Consider the following 8,111-nt stretch of genomic DNA (forward strand, 5'->3'; position numbering starts at 1 on the left):
TTGTTTTGGCTTGTTTTCCAATATAAATATCTAAAACTCCTTTAAAACAATGTACATTTACTTTAGCAGCTATACTGCAGAAAAAAAATTTTTTATCTGAGAATGTTGAATATAATATTAAAAATACAAATATTTCAAAATATCGAAAAATCCTTTAAAAAAAAGATGCATTCTCCAGAAAAGCAGCATATAAGATATTTAGACTTGCTTTTAGAGAACAGATCTTGAATATAAGTATATTTTGTCTTTACTGCAATTGCAGAAGTATTACCAAGAGAAAAAATACACTTATATACAAAATACACTTATATTTAAGATACATTCTCTTAAAGCAAGTCTAAATATCTTATATGTTGCTTCTAAAGTAAATGTATCTTGTTTTAAGGATTTTTAGACAATTTTAAATTGACAAAAACACTTGATAACAATAGGATTTTTTGTAGTGAATTTTTTACTGAATTAAACTTAATAAAAAGTATTTTTTTCCCCCTTTAATTCAGTGAATGTCATTTAGAGGTATTTTTAAAAGATGATTGTGTCCTCTAGTATGCACATTTAATACAACCTTTTAAGTCATGGCACAATATGAATAATCGGTTAAGAGCGAATGATTAATCGTTGCAATAATCGCCGAATAGTTGAATAATCGTTCTAATAATCGTTAGATTAATCGATTATCAAAATAATCATTAGTTGCAGACCTAGTTGACACTGCATTTTAAGCTGGAATAGAAGAAAGTATTTAAAAAATCCTAATAATTACACATTTTATATTTAAACAGCTGATTATGGAAACTAAACTGACTATTTATTGGCCCATTTTCTAACTGTTACCTAAAACAGAGTAAAACCAACCCAAGACATGCAGTCCATATCAATACTGCACTAACAAGATCACACAACAAGTCTGCATTTTGTTTCCAAGAGTTCCAGTACCCTAGGATCGGCCACATAATGCAAACTTATTGAGAAGCGGCATCTCCTATCAAACATTTTTGCATCGGCTCCATTGAGTTTACCTTCTCCTGTGGTGGGACCGTGTTATGAAAGGCTCTATGTTGCTGTAAATACTCCGGATATTAAATTACTTATATCCTCTGGTACATGACATCCTGACCTCCTAAACCCCCTATTCCAATATCTTGAAGGTGATACAAGTAATTTTTTAAAAAATGTAAAAAAATTTAAAATACTTCTCATATCCCAACTTAATACACAGAGACAAGTATACTAACCCAATAGGTTGATTCCCCAGAAAATGTAAACAGTGTGTCTCAAAACTCTGTTTGCTTTCGGGAAAACCTGTTTAATAACGCAGTGCAGAAATGTCACACTTCATGTTTGAAATTAGTAATTGAAATAGTTGTCCCAGCCTCAGATGCATTTCTCTCACAAATACAGTAGAACTGTCTGAGAGAACTGTTAAGATGGGTTTTGTGATGTGGCCCTTAATATATTCAGCCCTGTGTCTTCGTTTGAATATCACGCCAACTAATGGCAATTCCTGTTAACTTGATTTTAAGCTCTTTTTTATTTAGGATTCAAACCAGGTTATAAACAAATGTCATTTTTGATTATATTGTATACACTCCAATGTAAAAATGCAAAAATAATTTATACTGTGGCAAAATCTATAGAATACTTACTGGATGAGGTAAATCATTATTGTTGTGTTACTTTGTGTATGCAAGTTCTTTAGGATCCTCACTCTCTTAAAAATAAAAAATAAACAGTGTAAGATACAAAGATATTTAAGATTAGTCTTAAATTAAACTGAATTTGTAAAAGATGCAGGAGCTGAAAAATAGCGGAAATGAGAATTGACAGAGGGTTGGGGTTAACAGAAACGAAAGAACTTTTCAGGTTGAAATGATTCATTTGGAACAACTGCTTCACTGATTATAAGAAAGGTCCTTGGCTGTGCTTTTAAATTAAAAGCCATAGAAAGACTGGATTGCAGTTCCCTATCGATTCAGTTCACTTGACATTGCGGTAAACGCTTTTGGGGAATTCTTTCTCCGACAACCTGGTTGAAGCCCTTGTATAATAACGCCAATCTTATGATTGACAATGGTGTTTGAGCTCCGCTCCTTTAGGCGTGCAGTTGGCCTATATAAATGGGTGCACGAACACCATTTCTTCAGAATTGTCATCTTGACTATGACAATCATCTCATCTTGAACAGCCCTCTCTTTGCCATCGACGGACACCCTCCAGTGGACGGGACTTCCCTGCAGATGCAGACAGGACGACTCATTGCCTGTACCACTCAGCGCACGCACTGAGAAGACTCACCCCTCCCCTGCAATATTTGGCGAAGACACTTCTCGTTGAATGGGTTCTTCGCTTCAGATGCTCGCCGTTGAACAAAGCAGCACTTCAGCGAGACACCCCCACTTCCCACAGTGTTCCGGCAGGAAATGTTGTATCCTTTTCATATATACGTATTAATATGGTGATGTATCACATAAAAGAGCCGTATGTGTGCAACGCGTCTTTTTCAAGATGTCGTTCCGCAAGTGTTCTGAATGTGAGCGGCACATCCTGCTGTCAGATGAACATGAGAGCTGCGTTCGCTGCCTGGGTCGTGCCCACACCGAAGCACCTCTCATAGAGACAGACTGCCCTCACTGTGAGGGCATGAGTCTCTGGACGCACCGCTCAAGGATCGCCCTTGTTCTGAGGGATGATCCCGCCTCTCACACCCTTCCACCCGCCTCTTCAGTGTTAGATCCCGAAGGTTCACACAGTGAGGCACGGCGGGCCATGAGGTTGAGTTGGATGGAGTGGAGGAAGATCCTGCGCCGGCACAAGCCCCACGATCCCCTCGATTTCCCGATGTAGCGTCCGTGCCAGTACAGTATATGCATGGTGAGATCCGGCCCTCTATCGGAGCGCACGGCCTTATCATGTTGGCAGTTCTGATGATGGGGATGACGTTGTGTCCCTTACAGCATCAAATATGAGTGAGTGGTCCACAGAGGATGTCGCTGTCCCTTCCCCCAGTGAGGGTGAGGAGCATGCGCATGCCACTGATAAGAGCTGATTTGTGTCCCCACGTGGGTGGTTGAGGAGCTCGGTTTAAAGTGGTACCCTCCAGTCGAGCCAGAAACATCTCACCTGAATGAGGGTCCTGCAGTCTGGCCGCCATCAAAAGACTGTGTCTGAAAGACTTTTCTTTCCAGAGATCCGACTTGTGTGTTAACTCGCCTCATTAAGTGTTGGCCTTAGAGTCAGAGGACCGCAGTTCAAAACCAGCCATTGACTCAAGCTGATACGTGCCATGACAGAGTCATGGATGTGACACAAAATTTTGTGGTTGCCTCAAAATGGCTCTGCGGGTCACAAAGAGTCACCAGTGACTCAGTCTGATGACACACTGTTCTATTTCGGATCAGCACCTGGCGGAGAACCCCGCCCCCACTGCTCTGCTAAAGACCGCCGAGCCTTTGAATAGTTTCTGTGTTGTGCTCAAATAGAGAATTTTGTCACAAGAAACAGAAATGCGCATGCTGTGAGAGACCACATTCATACACTGCTCATCCTCACCAGGTATGCTGGGATTATAGACAAGTGTGTTCCTTTGTGTTGTGTTCACATAAACAATGTTATCATTCAGTAGAGAAAGCGCTGGTTGTGTTTGCATGTGCCGCACATGCTAGAAGCGCACGTACATCCTTGCCGGAGTTCGCTGAGAGATTGCATGTGTGTTGTTTCTGTGTGAAGATTTTCTCACACAATGGAGAAAGCACTGGTTGCATCTGCTCACGCTGCACATGCTCGACACATGTGCATTTACATGCTGTTCACTTCCCCTCCTCGCCGGAGTTCGCTGGGAGATTGCTTGTGTGTTGTTTCTATGTGGTGATTTTTTCACATGATAGAGAAAGCACTGGTTGTGTCTGCTCGCGCTGCACATGCTCGACACACACACACACATTTACACGCTGTTCACTTCCCCTTCTCGCTGAAGTTCACTGGGAGATTGCATGTGTTATTTCTGTGTAATGATTTTCACATAAATAATTTTCTCACACAATAGAGTGATTGTTGCGTCCACTCGGGCTGCACCGGCTCAAGATGCATGCACATTTACACACCCTTCACTTCCCCTCCTCACCAGAGCTCACTGGGAGATTATATTTGTTGTTTCTGTGTGATAATTTTCACATAAACAATCTTCTCACACAATAGAGAAAGTGCATGTTGCATGCTCCACACACGCATATTTACACGCAGTTCGCTTCCCCTCCCCGCTGGTGTTCGCCGAGAGGCTTCACTCAGGCTGTTTCTGTGTATTGTGTTCACATAAACTATGTTTTCATAAAAATCAGAAATGTGCTAGTTGCAAATATTGAGACGCACACATTCATATGCTGCTCATATGTGATTCTGTGTGTTGTGTTCACACAACAAATGTTCTTGTAAACACGCCACTTAGCGCATAGAGGCATCCCGCAGGCAGTGCTGTAGCTTGAAGAATGACATTCACCCCAGCGGGGCACGGCATTTATGAAAGTTACCACTGTCACATTGTCCGATTGAATCAGAACGTGGTGATTCACCACCTCGGAATGCAAAGCCTTCAAGACTAAGAGACAGCTAGTATTTCCAGACGACTGAAGTGCTAGGTGCCAAAGGCTAGGCGCCTGCTGCACAGTGCGCCTCAGCCTGCGCTGAACACATCCATGTTTGCTAGAAAACCTGACCCAGCATGATGCTGTTAAAAGGTTGGAGCTGTCCAAGGTGCTAGAGCAACCAGACACTGGCGAGTTATGCCAGTGCACATGCGCCACTGGCATCAGGCATGCCGCCAGCGATGGAAAGGTCTCATGTAAAAGACCTAACAGTGCGATGGTGGATGCTTTTCACCCAGTTTGACATTGCCATTTATACAGCCTGGTCCTCAGAGTAGTACATTCCCGTGCTCACACAACAGAGCCTCTGATTGGGCTAATACTAGCCCATCATATGGGTAGTTTAAAATGCACATGCCACTCAGCTTCAACGGAGCTGCACTGATACACTTCAAGAGTGTGGAGTGCCAAGCAAAGGACTCTGAATTAATAAGCTGTTCCTTCGAGATGCAACTCGTACATGAAAGTATGCTTGTGTCCTTTAGATCTATTGACACAAAACAGCCTGAGGGCAGATGTGCGGTAAGATCTGTTTCTGAGATACTGTTCTGAATGGGCGCTTTGTAAGCACATGATTCAAGCATCTCGGATCTAAAAAGGCCGAAGCCCGCCATCTCACTCAAGAGCAGAAGACATCGGCTGTAGAACCTTTGTGTGCACCACAGTTCGGAACAGTCTATATCGTGTTCTCTGCGAGGAGATTGTGAGTGGCGGGGAATGAGCAGCGTTTGAATGTGTGTGTGTGTGTGTCTCTAGCAACAAGCACTTTGTTCACATTCAACCAGAGGCATAGGGTGTTCACATTCAACCAGAGGCATAGCGTCTTCATGGGCATGGACAAATGCTGTATCTCTACAGGATATATGCCTTGCAGTAGGTTGGCCTTCGCAGAACACGTTTGCGAAGTTTTATGAAACTAGGCATGGCGTCCATCCCTTCGTGAGTCCTCTCTGTCTAGAGAGCTTGCTATTTCAACACCAACGGGTGAGCTTGAGCTCCTTATTACGGGCGGGCTACCTGTTATTATTTTAATACAGCTGCCTGTGTAGGCTGCTATCCAATTTACTCCCACTAGAAGTCACAAGCACTGCCAATAAGAATAAACCTCCCTTCCTACCTCTGGTTATGAAAGGTTTACATTTATACTGTGTATTATGTGACTCATATATATATTCCCAGCATAAGATTAATTTCCCGTCTGGTTGTCACCATGTGGGGTTATTCATTATTCCATACACTTGAAATATGATTGTAATAAGTCACTGCCTGGCGGGCCCATGACTTCATATACATATTCTTTTACAAGTGTTTATACCCTGGTGGGACTCCCCAAAAGCATTTACTGCAAAGCCGAGTGAACTGAATCGATAGGGAACATCTCCGGTTACACATGTAACCTCGGTTCCCTGAGATGAAGGGAATGAGACATTGCGAAACCTGGCCGCAATAATACTTCAGAGTTTCTAGGTACGAGCAATGCGTTCTTGTTCTTCAGTCAGAAAATTCTGAAGAAATGGTGTTCACGCACCTGCTTATATAGGCCAACTGCACGCCTGAAGGGGCGGGGCTCAAACACCATTGTCAATCATAAGATTGCCATTATTATACAAGGGTTCAACTAGGTCAATAGAGATGGAATTCCCCAAAAGCGTTTACCGCAATGTCTCGTTCCCTTCATCTCAGGGAACCAAGGTTACATGTGTAACCAGAGATGTTTTCCTGTTTTTGCAGAACATGTAATTTCTCACTACAAATTTGGAGAATGTGTCAAGGGCATGTAAATGCCTGAGTGGTGATATATGAACAGAGACAGAATACTGACTAAATGTACTTTCAAATTTAATATAATAAAGCACAAGCAACCATCAGTTTAAAATAAAAGCAGGGCAAACAAACAACAAACTGACAAAAAGAAAACCTAAGCAATCTGTCAACAGTAAAATTCAGTTAGTTAGCTAACTTACCTAGTCAGGTGTGCTTTACACTTCTCAACCTGAAATAATGAATAACTGACTGTTTTAGTGCATCTAATGTCAATATCTCTTGCTTTGCACAGACTCGTATCTAATGGGATTTTCACATTAGCCCTGAGTAACGTAACCTTGATATCTATCTTGTTCCATTGTTTTAAAATGTTCATATTTTACCCTGTGTTAGTAATTAATTATGGTTAGTTGGGTTTCGAAATTTCACACAGTACATTTATGAATAAACTCTAGGTTAACGTTGTTAGTTGCACATTTACGAGATTGAAAACGGGTACACGATGGACGAGTGCAGCACACAACATATTTGAATAACTGTCCAGCCATGGAAAATATCGCCACGTAAATCCTATCTGGTTTTCTTCAAATAAAACAGTTTCTTCATCACCCAATTTAATGGTGCTGTAAGTGATTTTTTTTTCATGGAAAAGTATGCAAAAAATTTTCCTACTCCCTCAAATAAATTTATTAAATAAGTGTCCTGAGATATCTCACCGGTCTCTGTGACAGCTGCAGACTTTGTAAACAGCAATCAAAAAACTGATGCTTTTCACCTGTCAATCATTTTGCTTGTTCTCATTTGAAGCGGATCACTGAGGCTATGATTCATAATGCTTGTCAGTTGAGGGCGCTATTGAGCCATACCACTGTTGAATTTGACAGCGACAGGAACAAAAAATGCTGCTCTTTTGCTCGGTTTTGGTCTCAAAATTATCTTTGGAGGACAGGGTTTTGGAATGAGGGGGCGTGGCTAATTCAACAGCTCAGTCACGTGAAAGCTTCAGAATGCTAAAATCGCTTATAGCACCTTTAACACATTTGTCCTATATTTTTAACTGTGCAGACAGAAGTTTGCGACTGTACAAAGCTCATGAATATTTAAATGAAGCATGCACTTTTGTGTTTATGTTGCTAAACAACTCGCCATAAACATTATAGAGATGCAAAGTTGCAAAATATTGAGACTTGTTTTCAAACAATATATCTTTATTAAATTACGTAATTTGCCTGAGAGAAATGTATTCTCTGAAAACAACTCAAGTACATTTATCTTATTTTTATTATTTAATTAAAATGTGTTTTAAAAAAACAAATAAGAATGTTTACTGAAAAAAATAAGACTTTGAGCATTATGATGCATGTGTTGTGTAAAAAGTGCATTGACATCAGTGATTCATGAAAGTGTTTTGTTCTTTGAACATTGTTTTGGCTTTGTAAGATACATTATAGTCATAGGAAATTGGGTCCATCTTGTTTGTTTTTCCACATAGTCTGTCTTGCTTTTGTTTACAGCTTGTTCTGAAAAAAAAAAAAAAAAGCTATGGAAAAACTTCAGAGGAAAGTTGGAAAGACAAATATATCCAAACAAACAGAGCATTTGCTAATGAAGTGTATAAAGTAAGTGTCAAGGATATGTTTGTGACTAGGCCCACACAAATCAAAATTACCATTATGCTAGGGCCAAAGGTCATATTGTATGTTGTAAGAC

This window comes from Myxocyprinus asiaticus, chromosome 47 (assembly GCF_019703515.2).
Source record: "Myxocyprinus asiaticus isolate MX2 ecotype Aquarium Trade chromosome 47, UBuf_Myxa_2, whole genome shotgun sequence".
NCBI lineage: Eukaryota > Metazoa > Chordata > Actinopteri > Cypriniformes > Catostomidae > Myxocyprinus > Myxocyprinus asiaticus.